At 44.7% G+C, this 19,794-nt stretch overlaps 1 protein-coding gene and 1 pseudogene across 2 annotated transcripts in view; both read left to right on the forward strand.

Annotated features, from left to right (window-relative positions):
* LOC124594733 (phosphoinositide 3-kinase adapter protein 1) overlaps positions 1 to 19,794 on the forward strand; it is a 477,024-nt gene that overhangs the window by 201,591 nt on the left and 255,639 nt on the right. The window lies entirely within an intron of this gene.
* Positions 17,825 to 17,942, forward strand: LOC124597124 (annotated as a pseudogene).

The following is a 19,794-nucleotide window of genomic DNA, read 5'->3' on the forward strand; positions in this document are numbered from 1 at the left end:
AGCACTATGAGATTTAACATCTGAGGTCATCAGTCCCCTAGAACTTAGAACCGCTTGAACCTAACTAACCTAAGGACAGCACACACATCCATGCCCGAGGCAGGATTCTAACCTGCGACCGTAGCGGTCGCGCGGTTCCAGACTGAAGCGCCTCAAACCGCTCGGCCACTACGGCCGGCGAACAGTGTCGCGAAACAAAACTTTAAAATCCAACAAATACAAATTCTGAAAATAAGAAAATTAATCTAATTAACTGCTAATAGAATCTAATTGTGTGGTCAGTGGATACTATATAACTAAAATTCAGTACCGAAATACATTACAAAAGTTGCGTGATATGAAGTGGAATGTTAGACTTGAAATACCTTCAAAAATAAATTACTTCTCCACTCAAAAGAAAATAACAGTTTGAAATTACTAACACTGTTCACTGAAAATTATTGTACAAGATAGCACGACGCCTGACAATACTGATTGCACGCTGTTTGCGTAAGAATGCAAGATAAAATCTGCCTTGAAATACCTGACTTACTTCTTGCTCAGCATGCTGCTGTTTTATATCTGGAGTGCTCACGTTCTCGAAAGCCAAAAAAAGTCAGCAGATGCAGCAGCTAAAGATAACTAACCTACTCCAAATTTATTTGTCAGGAACAGTCTGTTGTTTCGAGTGGTGTAAGGTGCAGTGCAAAGACGATAAAAATTCAAAACTTTACTCTGAATCAATGAGGTAGGTTTTAGTTTGTAGAAAATCGTTTTTGTGAACTCAAACTCCGACTGTTGACAAAAAGACTGCACAACATAAGAAGACAGTAACAATTACAGAATTCTCTCGCTAAAAAGAAACTACAAACATACTTTTAAAATTCCTCCGAAACCTGCTCTATCAATAACATGAATAAGAAAGCATTATATGAGAGTCTTCGCCGGCCGCTGTGGCCGAGCGGTTCTAGGCGCTTCAGTCTGGAACCGCGTTGCTGCTACGGTCGCAAGTTCGAATCCTGCCTCGGGGGTGTATGTGTGTGATGTCCTTAGGTTAGTTAGGTTTAAGTAGTTCTAAGTTCTAGGGGACTGATGACCTCAGATGTTAAGTCCCATAGTGCTCAGAGCCATTTGAACCATTGTTGCCTCAGAAATACAGCCGATGACGAATGGTTTTACAAAGGTTTCATCTCAGATGAACATAGTATACAGGCAGAGCCACTAATAACTACGGTTTTGTATCACTAAAGAGCCACTAAAAGTTTGTTCTTGAGTTCTGTCTTATTTACGAGGTAGCAGCTTTTCTGCTCGCTTCCACCAACGCCGCATCGCGCTGCCCTGCGCAGCTGCCAAAAATCCTTCTATCCAACAGCAAATTTGCACCCGCTAGCCGATCTCTGAGATCCTACAATACGGTAGCGACGTTGGAAAAAGAACTCCATTACTGAACATGAACGAGCTGTAGACGGAAGATATCTGAGCCAAGCACGCTGGTGCTACATAAACCACGATAGCGATACACGTCTGTTGGTACAGTAGTCGTTTTTGTATGTTATTACTTCAATAAAATGAGAATGTACACTACTAGCCATTAAAAATTGCTACACCAAGAAGAAATGCACATGATAAACGGGTATTCATTCGACAAATCTATTATACTAGAACTGACATGTTATTACATTTTCACGCAATTTGGGTGCGTAGACCCTGAGAAATCAGTACCGAGGGCAATCACCTCTGGCCGTAACAACGCCTTGATACGCGTAGTTAAACAGAGCTTGGGTGGCGTGTACAGGTACAGCTGCCCATGCAGCTTCAACACGATACCACAGATCATCAAGAGAAGTGACTGGCGTATTGTGAAGAGCCAGTTGCTCGGCCACCATTGACCAGACGTTTTCAATTGGGGAGAGATCTGGAGAATGTGCTGGCCAGGGCAGCAGGCGAACATTTTCTGTATCCAGAAAGGCCCGTACAGGACCTGCAGCATGCGGTCGTGCATTATCCTTCTGAAATGCAGGCTTTCGCAGGGATCGAATTAAGGGTAGAGCCACGGGTCGTAACACATCTGAAATGTAACGTCCACTGTTTAAAGTGCCGTCAATGCGAACAAGAGGTGACCGAGACGTGTAACCAATGGCACCCCATACCATCACGCCGGGTAATACGCCAGTATGGCGATGACGAATACAGGCTTCCAATGTGCGTTCACCGCGATGTCGCCAGACACGAATGCGACCATCATGTAAACAGAACCTGGATTCATCCGAAAAAATGACGTTTTGCCATTCGTGCACCCAGGTTCGTCGTTGAGTACACCATCGCAGGCGCTCCTGTCTGTGATGCAGCGTCAAGGGTAACCGCAGCCATGGTCGACGAGCTGATAGTCCATGCTGTTGCAAACGTGTCGAACCGTTCGTGCAGATAGTTGTCTTGCAAACGTTCCCAGCTGTTGACTCAGGGATCGTGACGCGGCTGCACGATACGTTACAGCCATGCGGATGAGATGCCTGTCATCTCGACTGCTAGTGATATGAGACAGTTGGGATCCAGCACGGCGTTCCGTATTACCCTCCTGAGCCCACCGATTCCATATTCTGCTAACAGTCATTGGATCTCGACCAACCTGAGCAGCAATGTCGCGATACGATAAACCGCAATCGCGATAGGCTACAATCCGTCCTTTATGAAAGTCAGAAACGTGATGGTACGCATTTCTGCTCCTTACACGAGGTATCACAGCAACGTTTCACCAGGCAACGCCGGTCAACTGCTGTTTGTGTATGAGAAATCGGTTGGAAACGTTCCTCATGTAGCACGTTGTAGGTGTCGCCACCGGCGCCAACTTTTTGTGAATGCTGTGGAAAGCTAATCATTTGCTTATCACAGCATCTTCTTCCTGTCGGCTAAATTTCACGTCTGTAGCACGTCACCTTCGTGGTGTAGCAGTTTTAATGGCCAGTAGTGTAGAAAGGCAGTGTGCCAACAGCGTGAGTGTATAGCCGCAGGCAGAGGAAACGACTTCTCGTAAGCAGGAGAGACGAACACTAGAGGCAGGAGATCTCATGTACCTACCCCAGTGAATTCTTAAACAGTCTTTCCTTCTTGCTTTTTTTCCAGCCCTGTACCCTTGGCAGGGGGCCCGTCTCGCTTCCCTCTCGGTACGGACCTGTTATTGACCTCCCCTCTATCTGTGTGCAAAGACCTCCTTTCCACAGGCTCTGGGGAGGAATATCACGCACACAGAAAAACAGCTCACGACAAAGTGGACGTCATAATCAAAGTTCGTGCGTACACAGCTTCTAACATTCTGTCGTGACTTAAATCACAGCTCATTAGATGATTCCGTTGTATCACTTCACAAATGAAGATAATTCGCCGAAATGCGTTGTGGTTGGAAAATGATTACGGTTTTCTGGTCACTTCCGTTCGCTGTACGTACGTCCTAACGCTCTTGCGAGATAAGTAATAGAATTACTTTGAGCGACGTTCCATTCGGGAAAACCTCTCCTAGTATGTGTCCCTACTGTGACGTGATACTTTCATCATCACATAACTATTTCACAGACTACAACACATAGCGCTAATCTGGGTCACATTATTTATCGCAGTCGCCTCCAACCGTAGTGGAGCAACATCTGTGTCCCATCAGCAGAATCAGTACGCCCCGTACTTCTTCATGAAATGACCAGAAACGAGAATACGTTGACGAGTGCTTATCGTGTAAGCGCACGGTGACTTGTCATCTACACGAATCACAAAACTGTCATTAACAAGTTATATTCTGCTCTTTGCTCGTGAACAGCAGTGCATTCTATCTCTATATGTCAACTTCGTGCGATATCCTTTATTTGCTTTTTGTGGCGGAGGCCTGCGGCTTGCAACAGCATTTAAACGAGCTTGAAACACACCGAAAGTTCGTCAGTTTTCAGGTAGCTCGTGCAAAACTTCTGATTTCCATAAATTTCACGTGCTTACGTTATAACTTGCTATTTGAAAACACCAGCACACCGAGGGTCTCTCGAAAACGCGCCGTAATTGGTACCATTCGTTATAATACAATCACAGGAAACGTTATACCAGTGGTCAAAAATGATGATTATGGGTTTGAAGAGAATAAACGCCTAAGGTCGTCATTGGTGATATAGAATTTTAGTATTTGAATAAAATGTTCTCGGGTTTCCAACCACGTCGATTGCTTAAAACTACACGAGCTTTCTGCCAAGCTCTCCTTGGCCATTGTCAAGTGGTATGACGGCCATTGGGCTGTTGGTGCGCCCTTATATAGGCTAGTTGCCGGCTGTGACGTCACTGGTGCCCGTGACATAGCCATATATGGGCATGTTTTGAGTCGGCGTTCGATGTGCCCTGTTCAACCGCGCGATCGCTGGATCCCACGCAGCGCTGAGCTGCAAGCCACCGTCTCACCCGAGAACATTTTATTCAGTGTTATCGCCGCGAGACTCTGCATTCATACAATTTTAGTATTTGTGTGTTTCCGTATTATAACTTGCATGGTATGAAAGTAAGCAAGTACAAGGCGACGTTACTCCGCAGATTTATAAAACAGGCGTCTTTCTAGGTACGATTTGTTGTAATTAAACGTCAGTTAATAATTATTCGGTGATTAAAGACTTCAGGAGATCGTAACATAAAACACGTAACGCGAAAACGCTATGAAAGGTCATCGTTAAAGGTGTGAAGCTACGACGTCGACTGTAGATAGTTCGTTTTCTGCTGTATCGAAACATCTTTTTGCTGGCGTTTATGTTTTCGAAAAGGTTCTGGGACTTTCTCCTCAATTTAAGAGAAGTACCTTCTGTAACATCCGATGTTATGTAAATATAAGAGCACTCTGTTTCAGGAGTGAGTTCGTTAGGTTTTGTAAACATGCTAGCGAACGTGGACCACCGAATAGCAAGATGGCTTTCTACATTCCTGTCTGTGTCAGTCGCAATACAATATTTATTCAGTCACCAAAAAAAAATGTTCTGCATTTTGAGATATATAACTCCTCTAAATATTTTTAATATTGTGTGCACTCTCTCTCTCTCTCTCTCAATCTTTCTCTCTCTCTCTCTCTCTCTCTCTCTCTCTCTCTCTCTCTCTCTCTCTCACACACACACACACACACACACACACACACACACACACACACACACGCCGGACGGGATGGCAGAGCGGTTCTAGGCGCTACACTCTGGAACCGCGCGACCGCTACGGTCGCAGGTTCGAATCCTGCCTCGGGCATGGATGTGTGTGATATCCTTAGGTTAGTTAGGTTTAAGCAGTTCTAAGTTCTAGGGGACTGATGACCTCAGAAGTTAGGTCCCATAGTGCTCAGAGCCATTTGAACACACATGTACATGAAGTACAGAAAATTGCAGCAAATAAATGTTTTTTGGCTTTGTCTACATGAGAGCATGCACTAATGCACTACTTGCAGTACGATATTTCACACTTTCTTGTTCCAAGTGATCTAGTCAGAATGGGAACTTGCTTTAAATGTTCAGAAATGTAAAATTGTGATCTTCAAAAAACGAAAAAACGTAGTATCCTATGATTGTAATATCAATGAGTCGCAGTTCGAATCGGCCAACTCATGGAAATACGTGGGTGTAATACTATGCAGGTATGAGAAAAGGGAATGATCCCATAGGCCCAATCGTTGGTAAAGCAGATGGTAGAATACTGGTGAAGTGCAGTCAGTCAACAAAGGAGATTGCTTACAAATCACTCGCGTAAGCCATTCTAGAATACTGCTCAAGGGTGTGGAATCCGTACCAAATAGGACTAACAGGGGATTTTGAACGTATACAGAGAACGGCAGCACGAATGGTTACAGGTCTGTCTAGTGGGATGCTGAAGAAACTGAAATGGCAGACTCTTTAAGACAGGCGTAACCTATCCCGACAGAGCCTACTTACAAAATTTCAAAAACCGGCTTTAAATGACGACACTAGAAATATACTACTATCCCGTACGTATCACTCACATAGTGATCGTTAAGAGAAGATGAGATTTATTAGAGCACGCACAGAGGCATTTAAACAATCACGTTTTCCGCGCTCCTTACGTGAATGGAAGGGGGGGGGGGGGGGAAACCCTAATAGGTGATACGAGGGGAAGTACCCTCTACCATGCACTTCACAATGGTTTGCGTTTTCAGAGAATAGATGTAGATGCAGAACAACATTAGGGTTTTACTAATAAGTGAGCATGATGAAATCATTTTGTCTTATGTGGAAGACTATTGTAATTTTGTTTTATACCGTTTGTTATGGAACTGTTTGAGCTGATGTCCCTACTGACAGTATATGGAACTAATCTTTTTTGCCTCATAACATGATCATGGTTACTGAAGTTTTTATTTATGCATGCTACTGAAAGAACAACATGATTAAAATATGAACAAGGGAGGAAACGAGTGTTTTAATAGAGCTAACATAGGAATTTTACGCCAGTCCATTTTCGCACACAAACTGTGACCTGCGCGCCAGATACAACCGACAAATACCGCTGGCGAGCAGTGTAGTCTCGAAACATGATGAGGAACACGTTGCATGTGATGTTCCAGCTCGTAACCACGACGTAACCGCGTCTGGCTTGCTTAACGATGAGAAACACATCCTGTGTGAGATGACTTTACCTGCTGCAAATCTTTAGGAGGTTAGTGACAAAGAAGCTAGTCAGTCACATTATGCAGTGACAAGCAACATTGCAGAATTGCAGAGAGTAGTACCATATAGCAGACTCGCTTTCAAATACCCGGAGGTACTCAATAGGCAGACGTAACCGTTAACTCCCGTATGCCACGAAAAACATTCGTAATTGACAAGTAGCAAATGGAAGTGGCAACTCAGTCGGAGCCAGCTCCTATTGATGCATTGCCGGCGAGAGCGATGCAGCCCACTTGAAATCAAATGTCAACGAATTTAAATAGAACTAGGGTCGAAGTTAAGCATGCTATCATCACTCCAGTATCGTATGAGGCAGAACCAGGACTGATTCAAAGAACTGCAGACGCATTAGCCTACTACTGACTCCAAAAATCATTTAAGCTGGTTCCACTCACAAGACAGGACGAACATCTGGCTCAAGGAAGAATAATACCACAGGAAAATTTGGATTCCGTGAAGAGCATTCAACATCACAACAATTGATCACAGCCCTTGAAGAGGCCACCCTGGATTTGTAATACAAAGTACTGCTGCTAGAAGTAGCAAGAATATTCGATAGCGACTGGAACAGTGGGGTGATCAAACCCTATATGAATGGGCTACCAGACTCACGCGTGAAACTTTTCGCTATGAAATGAAAATGAAAACAAGTTTATTTTGACGGGGCAGCTGTTGATATTCATCATCGTCAGTGATAAAATCGGCTACAGTTGTAAAAGTTTTTATTTCCTAAAAGCAAAGCACAGTCCGGTTTCGGGACCAGTGTCCTATCTTCAGGTGAATCTCGAAAGCTATAAATATTGGCACCTATCCCCAGATTGTTATCATTAAAAGGGTAAAAAGACTTAAACCAAAATTCTTAAAAAGTACCGTGCATGTGCATAAAATGGGAATTCGTAAATGTCGAATTATGTTAAAACAGTGTCTGTCTCGTGCATGGCATAAAACAGGGAGACCCTCTCAATTCCTGGGCCTGCTGGAAATCCTCTCGCAAACGACCTACATAAAGAGACATAGATACCAAAATTAGAAAAGCGGAATCATCACAAATATAAACAAATTATATACGACCCAACATCCCATAATCCCCATTCCGAAACTTACAAAGGTGCGGGCTTAAGGGCATGCGAAACATGGATCTGCATAAAGTTGAACAGGGTATCTTTCAGCTACTGAAACGAATAAAAAAGCGTGTACGAGTGTACAATCTGTGCACTTGCAGGCAGGTGTGAATATACAGTGTGACCCCTGAGTAAAGGTTACGACTTACCAGTGCTGCGTACACACTTTATACAGTATGAATGGGGTGACAGACTCATTGGTGAAACTTTTGGCTATAAAATCAAGAAGCACAGGAACTCAGTTACCCAATGAATTCCAAGCACACACCAACACTGAAATGCTGACAGAAGGGGCCATACAGCCGGTGGATGAACGAAGGGGTCGTATAAACCAGAGACTCCGGACACCAGTTATTTAATACTGGCTCCTGTTATGACTGCACTCGAGATTGGATTCCTCCCAATTTACGTTGGTCAAGAGGCCTGAAGATGCTGTAACCTAACACTCAGGCTGGTTGCGTAAATAAATTAAATGCAAAAGAGATGGCTTCAGGTGTTTTAATTTGCATTTAAACGTACTCCATCCAATGATCAGAGAGAACTTCACTTTTGAGTGAGAATTCCAGTTTATCAATTGAATGTGGTCTCAGGATATATCGATCTTATAGAAGACCTTTTCTGGATTACGCATATCCAGTATGGGACTTGGCTGCAGCGACGCACTTTGGTAGACTCCAGAAGTAACAGAATGTAGCGCTATGGAGAGTATTCCACGTCCCAAGGGACTTTCCAGGTCACTATCTTCAAGAGGCCGCAAAAGAAAAATCAGTATAATATTCACAAGTGGGACTATTTACTCATATTGTGGAGAAGAAATAAAAACTTTGAAGTTCGCCGATAACATTGTAATTCTGTCAGAGACAGCAAAGGACTTGGAGGAGCAGTTGAACGGAATGGACAGTGTCTTGAAAGGAGGGTATAAGATGAACATCAACAAAATCAAAACGAGGATAATAGAATGTAGTCGAATTAAGTCGGGTGATGCTGAGGGAATTAGATTAGGAAATGAGACACTTAAAGTAGTAAAGGAGTTTTGCTATTTGGGGAGCAAAATAACTGATGATGGTCGAAGTAGGGAGGATATAAATTGTAGACTGGCAATGGCAAGGAAAGCGTTTCTGAAGAAGAGAAATTTGTTAACATCGAGTATTGATTTAAGTGTCAAGGAAGTCGTTTCTGAAAGTATTTGTATGGAGTGTAGCCATGTATGGAAGTGAAACACTGGACGATAAATAGTTTGGACAAGAAGAGAATAGAAGCTTTCGAAATGTGGTGCTGCAGAAGAATGCTGAAGATTAGATGGGTAGATCATATAACTAATGAGGAGGTATTGAATAGAATTGGGGAGAAAAGGAGTTTGTGGCACAACTTGACTAGATGAAGGGATCGATTGGTAGGACACGTTTTGAGGCATCGAGGGATCACCAATTTGGTACTGGAGGGCAGCGCGGAGGGTAGAAATCGTAGAGGGAGACCAAGAGATGAATACACTAAGCAGATTCAGAAGGATGTAGGCTGCAGTAGGTACTGGGAGATGAAGAAGCTTGCACAGGACAGAGTAGCATGGAGAGCTGCATCAAACCAGCCTCAGGACTTCAAGACCACAACAACAACAACAACTGCGTCCTGGGCGCCGCGACGAAGAAACAGATCACTACCTGTGACCACCACTAACAAAGCGATGGAGGCACACAATTATGTCCTAAATAAAAGTAGCTCGGTTGATGACACGCTTTCAGTCAAGAAGCACACAAACTCTGTTACGCAGAGGATGGGAGTCAATACAGTCCGTATAGTCACAGAGACGAGGAAGGGGAGATTAGTGTTTAACGTACAGTCGACAGCGAGGTTATTAGAAAAGGAGTACAAGCTCGGATTAGGTAAGGAAGTCGGCCATGACCTACCAAGGGAACCTCCCGGCATTTTTCTGACACGATTTAGGAAAATCACGGAAAATCTAAAGCTGGATGGCCGAACGCGGGTTTGAACCGTCATCCTCCCGAATGAGTCCAGTGTGCTGACCGCCGCAGAGACGATCACCTCCTGTCAGGATTGAGCCTGCCTATCTGCCTTGACAGTGCCTGAATGCTGATGCGTGAACACCTCATGAGCCGCCGCCATCACTGCACAGGCACTATGCAGGGCGTCGGTGGGAAACCGCACTGCACCAACACCGACTCGAAGGAAGGCCTCGGCGCTTGTTGGTGACGTCACGTCAGCTAGGCACGGCGAACGCCAGGTCTGTTGCAGGCAGAAACGCCTGGGCGTGCTTATCACTATAAATCTCTTATTTATGGACAAAATGTTTGGTATTTCTTTGGCTTCTTCAGTTTTATTTAGATGAAAGATTTTCTTACTATCGTAAAGCTACAAATGAAGATCATAGTTCTGTATTACTGAATCCTGTCGAAACAAACGTAGATCATTATGAGAAGATGCTTTGCCATATTGCAAGCTTCGGAAATTTTACATTCAAGTAACTATATTTACTTGATCCATTTTGTTATCGAAACTTACCCCAACCCCCTTACAATTAACTCGTTTCTTTTATTTATTTATTGATTTTCATTTGACGTCGTCACTGGACATGTGAACTAATTTACATGTGTAAATGTCTTACTGTTGTCAGTCATTAGATTACAGTCGTTTTCAACGAAAGGAATTCTAAACAGGAAACAAAATAGCTTCATACACCGAAAATACTGCTGAGCTTAAACTTTTTTAAACACGCACATTAGAAAAGATAAATATTCCCCTCTTGCAACTGAAAGGAGAAACTTTATAAGATAAAAAAATTTTATTTGATAAAACAAGTATCTCTTTTTTGCGTCTTCTTCTGTCCCCCACCTCCTCTCCCAACTTGTACAATCGCAAGATATTTCATTAACATTCAGTGCTCCTCACCCCATAGTCAACCAAGATACCTAAAGAAGAGCACCATTATGTTCACAGTTTCTTGTAAAAGCAACCCAGTACAAACGTAACTTCCTCAGATTTACAAATAAGGTAAAGAAGCACGAATTCTTTTCCTGCTGGACCATGAAGTTGTTTTTGTATGTCAATCCTTAAAACAGGTGGAAATTCAAGTTCAGGAGAGCACTACTTGTTAAGAAGTGTAATGAATTGCACAATTAATTGATTGCAGAAATCTCTCAGAACAATGTGTGTTGGTCAACTAGCGCCAATAGTTTCACATTTTCCTGTGTCAGAGAGGGAGACACCACCATTATGAGTATGCCTGCAACAGACCTGGCGTGGGCCGTGCCTAGCTGACGTGACGTCACGAACAAGCGCCGAGGCCCTCCTTTGAGTCGGTGTTGACTGCACGCGGATATCCAACACGATATCCCGTCTCTTGCGTGCGCAGTTGAAGCGGAACCAGGAAGACCGCCGGAAAGACGCGCGGCGGGGTGTCGTTGTTGGACAGGGCGGCGAAGCGCCCGGATTGGCAACGCCGGAAGCGAGGCGTCTCGTGTGCTGGCGTGGTGCACATGTGTAGGCAGCGGCTTCCGCTGGGGAAGTCGTAAAGACTGGCCGGGGTCGGCCGCCCCACCCCTCGGCGGCGCTATAGCTGTCGTGTCTCACCTCAGACACACCCGATAACGGTAGCTGCTTAGCGACACGTTACGTGTAAGCACAGTGCCCGTCGAGTTCGTTACACCTGGGGCGGGGTGATCGTTCAGTAAAGCTGTCCTCACACGGGACGTCCTCGTGAACCTGAGCTAGATGTGACACGTTGTAAAGCGGAATCACATCGTTTCAGAGACTTCCCAACCATGAAGTACACTACAAATCATTTGGGATCTTGACATTGTGTCTCGAAAAGTAGAGCAGTGCGATGTACGAACTGTTTCTGCCTCACAGGCTCAGCCAAGAAGACGCCATAATGCGATTCAGCTTTCTACATCTGCATCTATTCTCTGTAAGCCACCTTATAGCGTGTGACAGACTACTTTGAAATTACAATGAAATGAACACCCTTAGCTGCTTACAGGCGTTGACATACGTCAACGGGGACAGATGAAAATGTGTGCCCCGACCGAGACTCGAACCCGAGATCTCCTGCTTACATGGCAGACGCTCTATCCATCTGAGCCACCGAGGACACAGAGGATGCGCGGCTGCAGGGATTTATCTCTGACACGCCTCCCGCGAAACCCACATTCTCAACGTATTGTCCCGCACTACATTCGTAGTGCCCCGCCCATTATACTCATTACTCGCGGCGCGTTGCCGATTCCCGTAGGAGTTCGGGCACTGTTTGTGCATCCGCACAGAAGAAGAAGATGGTCAAGTGGCTGGTGAGCCTTATTTTTTATATATATATACACTCCTGGAAATTGAAATAAGAACACCGTGAATTCATTGTCCCAGGAAGGGGAAACTTTATTGACACATTCCTGGGGTCAGATACATCACATGATCACACTGACAGAACCACAGGCACATAGACACAGGCAACAGAGCATGCACAATGTCGGCACTAGTACAGTGTATATCCGCCTTTCGCAGCAATGCAGACTGTTATTCTCCCATGGAGACGATCGTAGAGATGCTGGATGTAGTCCTGTGGAACGGCTTGCCATGCCATTTCCACCTGGCGCCTCAGTTGGACCAGCGTTCGTGCTGGACGTGCAGACCGCGTGAGACGACGCTTCATCCAGTCCCAAACATGCTCAATGGGGGACAGATCCGGAGATCTTGCTGGCCAGGGTAGTTGACTTACACCTTCTAGAGCACGTTGGGTGGCACGGGATACATGCGGACGTGCATTGTCCTGTTGGAACAGCAAGTTCCCTTGCCGGTCTAGGAATGGTAGAACGATGGGTTCGATGACGGTTTGGATGTACCGTGCACTATTCAGTGTCCCCTCGACGATCACCAGTGGTGTACGGCCAGTGTAGGAGAGCGCTCCCCACATCATGATGCCGGGTGTTGGCCCTGTGTGCCTCGGTCGTATGCAGTCCTGATTGTGGCGCTCACCTGCACGGCGCCAAACACGCATACGACCATCATTGGCACCAAGGCAGAAGCGACTCTCATCGCTGAAGACGACACGTCTCCATTCGTCCCTCCATTCACGCCTGTCGAGACACCACTGGAGGCGGGCTGCACGATGTTGGGGCGTGAGCGGAAGACGGCCTAACGGTGTGCGGGACCGTAGCCCAGCTTCATGGAGACGGTTGCGAATGGTCCTCGCCGATACCCCAGGAGCAACAGTGTCCCTAATTTGCTGGGAAGTGGCGGTGCGGTCCCCTACGGCACTGCGTAGGATCCTACGGTCTTGGCGTGCATCCGTGCGTCGCTGCGGTCCGGTCCCAGGTCGACGGGCACGTGCACCTTCCGCCGACCACTGGCGACAACATCGATGTACTGTGGAGACCTCACGCCCCATGTGTTGAGCAATTCGGCGGTACTTCCACCCGGCCTCCCGCATGCCCACTATACGCCCTCGCTCAAAGTCCGTCAACTGCACATACGGTTCACGTCCACGCCTTCGCGGCATGCTACCAGTGTTAAAGACTGCGATGGAGCTCCGTATGCCACGGCAAACTGGCTGACACTGACGGCGGCGGTGCACAAATGCTGCGCAGCTAGCGCCATCCGACGGCCAACACCGCGGTTCCTGGTGTGTCCGCTGTGCCGTGCGTGTGATCATTGCTTGTACAGCCCTCTCGCAGTGTCCGGAGCAAGTATGGTGGGTCTGACACACCGGTGTCAATGTGTTCTTTTTTCCATTTCCAGGAGTACATATATATATATATATATATATATATATATATATATATATATATATATATATATATATATATGGTATCTGTTCTTTCGGACATGTCCGAAAGAACAGATACCATCTTAGTATATATACAGACTACTTTGTTTACCGTTTTCACTTCCCTCCCTCCCTCCTCCCCGTTTCATGCCCCAGCGGCGTTGACATCACTCTGTTTTGGAATTATGGAACACGTTTAATCCCCAAGAGAACGAAAATCTCCTCTATAAAAATCAACACAGGTCCCGCAAATCCTCCATGAGGTCCATGGCGCCTTAGACAACAGCACTCAAGTTTATGCCGTGTTCCTTGATTTCAGGGATGTATTTGACACAGTGCCGCACTGCTAGTTATGAAAAATACACGAGCTTACAGAGTATCGGACCAGCGACTGGATTCAAGTCTTCCTTGCCCAAAGAACTAAACATTGCTCTCTTAGGAACAAATTCGACAAATCTACAGATTGGTTTACAGAGTACTCCAAGGAAGTGTGATAGGACTGTTACTGTTTACAATATATATAAATGATCTAGTACAACTGTCGGAAGCTCTTTAAAACTGTTCGGAGATGATGCAGTTCTGTACAAGAAAGCATGATTTGGAATGTGTTACATCAGCGAGATCGGTATTCGCGGGTGGAAATATTTTTCATCTGTTTGTTTCTAGTTACTCAGTGGTCTAGAGCACGCTCCACCCTAAAGTTTCGGGTCCGTAGAGAAATAATTTCCAGTCTGTATCTTCGGGCCGGCCGGAGTGTCCGAGCCGTTCTAGGCGCTACAGTCTGGAACCGTGCGACCGCTACGGTCGCAGGTTCGAATCCTGGCTCGGGCATGGATGTGTGTGATGTCCTTAGGCTAGTTAGGTTTAACTAGTTTTAAGTTCTAGGGGACTGATGACCTCAGAAGTTAAGTCCCATAGTGCTCACAGCCATTTGAACCATTTTGAACCTATATCTTCAGAATTATGTTGCGTGAGCCATCGGGAGGCAGTATCGATTCACAGAATGACGAACAAAATATTGATGAATGGATAGAAGTTGACCCTCAACATTAATAAATGTAAGATACTGCGCATACACAGGAAAAGAGATTCACTACTGTACAACTACACAAATTGCTGCGAACACTGTCTACCGTAAAATATCTCGGTATAACTATCCAGAGTGACCATAAGTGAAATGACCACATAAAGCAAATAGTGGGAAAAGCAGATGTTCCTACGAATGTGAGTCTGCCAATCTTAAGGATATGTAACTCATCGACAAAGGAAATGGCGTACGAGGCGATTGTTCGACTGATTGTTGAGGATTGTGCACTAATCTGGGACCCTTACCTTGTAGGACAGATAGATGGGATGGAAAGCTCGAACGAACATCGGCCCGTATTGTCGCGGGATCGTTTAGTTGATGTTACAGAGATGCTTAACTAACTCCGGTGGCAGACTCTACAAGAGAGGTGGTTTGCATCACAGAGAGGCTTTCTACTGAAATTTCGAGAGAGCACTTTCCGGGAAGAATCGGAAAACGTATTATTTCCTCCTGCAGACATGTCTCGAAATGGCGACGCCGACAGAATTCGCTAAATTAGAGCAACACAGAGGCTTACCGACAGTCACTTTTTCCATGCGCCATTCCCGAATGGAAGAGGAAAGTGGAACCAGTTAGCGGTGCGAGAAGTACCCTCTGCTACACATTGTCACGTGGCTTGCGGATTATCTGTGTAGATTATGTAGATGTAGAATGGTACGTGGGGAAAAACGACTGTTGGTAAGCGGTAAATAACGCTCGATTGTCTCTAATTTCATGTGCTTTTCGCGAAGTATGCGTAGGAGAAAGGAATATACGTATTGGTTGACTTTATTAGAAAGAACGCTTTCAGAATGTTGTCAGTAAACCACACTGTGATGCGCAACCCGTTCTTACACGGAACTCTGACAAAGCGCTGTGTTCTTCTTTGCATCTTCTCTATTGTCGTTGTTTATCCTGGCCGGCCGGAATGTACTACTGTGGAACGTTACGATCAATAAATTGGGAAAAAAGAGAGTGGCCGTGGGGTTCTAGGCGCTACAGTCTGGAACCGAGCGACCACTACGGTCGCAGGTTCGAATCCTGCCTCGGGCATGGATGTGTGTGATGTCCTTAGGTTAGTTAGGTTTAAGTAGTTCTAAGTTCTACGCGACTCATGACCTCAGAAGTTAAGTCGCATAGTGCTCAGAGCCATTTTTTGTAAATCCTGTCTGTCCTGTCTGACAAGGTATACGACAACATCGGTCGAACGAGGTGAGCATACACATGACTAGTAAATTACTACTAAAGATATACCACACGTGACCATGCCTAACTGAAAATGAAAGTTCCGCAAACTCGAACGATGATTATAATTATGAAAAGCCGTCAAAAAACATCTTGAGAGAGCGCGGAAGAGAATGTAAAGAAGAGTATGGTGATGAAGAGGCACGGTAGCTCAGCGTGTTCGGTCGTCGACCTGGTTTGTGTCTGTAATAAAAAAACTGTGTGAAAGGATCAACAACGAACTTGAACGGATGATGTGACGTCCGCAACGACCAAACACAACGATCAACAACGAACAAAACGAAAAAAAAAATCGTTCTAAGGCGCTGCAGTCATGGACTGTGCGGCTGGTCCCGGCGGAGGTTCGAGTCCTCCCTCGGGCATGGGTGTGTGTGTGTTTGTCCTTCGGATAATTTAGGTTAAGTAGTGTGTAAGCTTAGGGACTGATGACCTTAGCATTTAAGTCCCATAAGATTTCACATACATTTGAACATTTTTTTTTTATTTTTTCAGCCACTCCACTCCCGAATAGGACGCGGGAAAGATTAACATTTAAATATTTCTATATGATCTTTGATTTCTCTTATTTTATTATGATAGTCATTTCACGCTATGTAAGTGATTGTTGACATAATATTTTGCCCTTATTAGGAAAAATATAGTGATTGAAATTTCTTGGAAAGACCTCGTCGCAACGAAAACGTTTATCACATTCGTGCCACTACCCTAACACGGCCGGCCGCTGTGACCGAGCGGTTCTAAGCGCTTCAGTCCGGAACCGCGCTGCTGCTACGGTCGCAGATTCGAATCCTGCCTCGGGCATGGATGTGTGTGATGTCCTTAGGTTAGTTAGGTTTAAGTAGTTCTAAGTTCTAGGGGACTGATGACCTCAGATGTTAAGTCCCAAAGTGCTTAGAGCCCCTGACACGACAATACAAAACGAACTGTCCTTTGAAATTTTTCGATCCCCTCCGCCAACCCTATTTGGAAAGCATGCTGCATTGTAGTGTTCCACGAGACAACGGGCGAGCACAGTGTAGGCATCTTGTTTAGTACAAATGTTGCATGTTCTAAATGTTTGCCTGCCAATGAAACGTCTTCACTGCAAATTTTTTATGCGATAGTTCCAATTTAACTTGTTCGTAACTGTTGTGTGCATTTAGTTCCATCGACAGTCTTTAAATGTGTGTGACTTATCGTGCAATCGAAATTTGACAGGTTCATTTCAGTACTCACGTGGATGACGTCACTTGAAAGGTATTTTGTCTCAATCATTTTACAACTTGTTTTGGTCTTCTTATAACTTTACTACACGGTAAACGACAGCATCATCTGAAAATAAGCTAAGAGGGTTGCTCAGATTGTCTCCTGAATGCTGTGTACAGATTAAGAACGGCACAGAGCCTGTAACACATGCTTGGGGAACGCCAGATATCATTTTTGTCCCAGTCGACCACAATCCATCAGTTACTATGACCTGTGACCTTATTGCAGCTAGTTTTGGAACTTTCATTTCCATTGTGAGTGTTGAGCTACACCCGTGTACTAAGGTGAATGTAGAGCAACCCTCAACAATCGTGGCCATCGGCAGCCGCTGGCCGCTTCACTGCGCTGTTTAACGCACGTGTGAGAAAATGAAAGGGCCCAAACGCATCAGTCTGCGGTACCATCTTATGAACGCCCCAGTGCTTCGACAACGTGCGTTGATTCCCGTACCACGGAGCACGTCACATACCACAACACTGTTCCATATTTATTGCGTTATTTATCGCACGAAAGTTGCGTCAGAAACGCCCATGTAGCATTAGACTTAGGTACAGATATTCTTGCTGCCCGAAGAGTCTTTTGCTTCAGGAATATCCGTCTTCATAGGGTATCTTTGCTTCACCATGTATTTCGTCTGTTGAAGTGTGTCGAAGTAATACAAAAGTGATAAAAGTTAGTGCGATGAATGTTTATTGTCGGACGTACGAGCAATAGTGTCAATGGCCTTGCCGCAGCGGACACACCGGTTCCCGTCAGATAACCGGAGTTAAGCGCTGTCGGGCGTGGCCAGCACTTGGATGGGTGACCATCCGGGCTGCTAAGCGCTGTTGCCATTTTTCGGGGTGCACTCAGCCTCGTGATGCCAATTGAGGAGCTACTCGACAGAATAGTAACGGCCCCGGTCAAAGAAAACCCTCATAACGACTGGGAGAGCGGTGTGCTGACCACACGCCACTCCTATCCGCATCCTCACCTGAGGATGACACGGCGGTCGGATGGTTCCGAAGGGCCACTTGTGACCTGAAGACTGCTTTTTTCACAGGCAACACAAAGAATTTTCAACGTACAGTACAATGTTTTGTCGTTCCTTTAACACAGGGGTGTAAATATCTACTAGTACCATGAACAGCAAACCCCTCGCTGAGACAACGAAAGGGGCGCAAAAAAATTCACAGTAGTTGTTTCACAAATATTCGTTATGTTAGAGACGCATAATTACAACCAGTGCTTGATCTGTAAAAAAAGAAGTTCGGTACTGTGGCCAACTGGCGAATGGTCTGAAATTTAGACTTATTAGAACGTTATGTTAACGCTTTTCTGAGCATTTTAAAAGTGCGAAAATAAGATTTGTACTGGTAAAAAATAAAACTTCCATGTGCACAACAATCTTCTGTTTCGTGTTTTATTAGTCAAGTTAAATATTATTTCTCAATTTGTGATCCATTACAAAAAAAGAAAGTACAGTAACGTAAACAGTGGCAAATTTCGACTACAGAATGGTTGAAAAGAGAAAAAAACTTTATTTTAACTTACAGTTTCCCAAACTGTCCACAGCTTTGAAAGATTTTCGCTGTACGTTCCTGCTCCCCTTCTTTCCTTGCTTTGGTGTCTGGAGTCCCACCACGAAGCAGTCAAGATTCCACATATTCTGAGATATCAAAACGGTTCAGTGATGAGCCATTCAGCATCAGAAAAACTAGTAAGAAACGGTTTTTGTTAACAGAGAGGCTCTACCGTCAGGAATGATCAGATTCATTTGGGAAAGCCCTATTTCGCATTTACCACATGACACTGGAATTGTCTTGTTGGTAATCGTAAACGGAAGCAGATTTGTCGTACACTTTCATTTTTTTTTTTAAATTTCCACAAAAGTTCTGACAACTCTCAAAAATATACTCACAACATCTTTAATCGTATGTCGTTTGTTGAACTGAAAGCGAACTGCAAGTGAACCAACATCTTATTCCACAAAAGCATTACCTGTGATGTCTTTGGATGAAGTGCTTGCGCCAACTATACGGACTGAAGTGGCCAAAGCTGCATCATCACCACTCTGCATTCTCTTTTCAATCGCTTGTGAAAGGTTGCCTTAAGAGTCAGCCAGATTAATGGACAGTTCTTTACGTCGTCTACATAAAGTAGAATCTAGGCTCGCACCAGCTAGATATAGTTGTACACGACTCGAACCGCAACAAAACTTCTGTCTTACCACACGTCTTAAAATCTGCGAATCTACTTTTTTTTGTTTTCAGTAGAAGTAGCGGTATGGGGTGTAACGTCCCCTTAGAAAAATTAATGAATTACAGTGCTGGTAAACTTCTTACATTATTTGCTTTTCAAACAGCTGAGCAAAATTGAATGTACTCAGACATTACTCTCTTTACTTATTCTGATCAACACTAAACTGACACACAATATTTTTAGCGCAACGCAATCTGACTTTCAAAAATCCCTACAAAAGAATGGCCCTGACTAACAATAACCTATACCTTTCATGAATCACTTACCTCACAAAAATCTTCGTTACTCGAACTACTGCAATACAGCGAGCGCCACTACTGCCAGCTAAACAAAAGATTCTAACTACTGAAGGGACTAACTACTGATAGGCATAGTTAGCGAATGAAAGATTTTGATAACAAACAGTGTATTTACCTTAATAGTGTTCAAAGGTCATTATATATA

This window comes from Schistocerca americana, chromosome 2 (genome assembly GCF_021461395.2).
Source record: "Schistocerca americana isolate TAMUIC-IGC-003095 chromosome 2, iqSchAmer2.1, whole genome shotgun sequence".
In the NCBI taxonomy this organism is placed as follows: domain Eukaryota; kingdom Metazoa; phylum Arthropoda; class Insecta; order Orthoptera; family Acrididae; genus Schistocerca; species Schistocerca americana.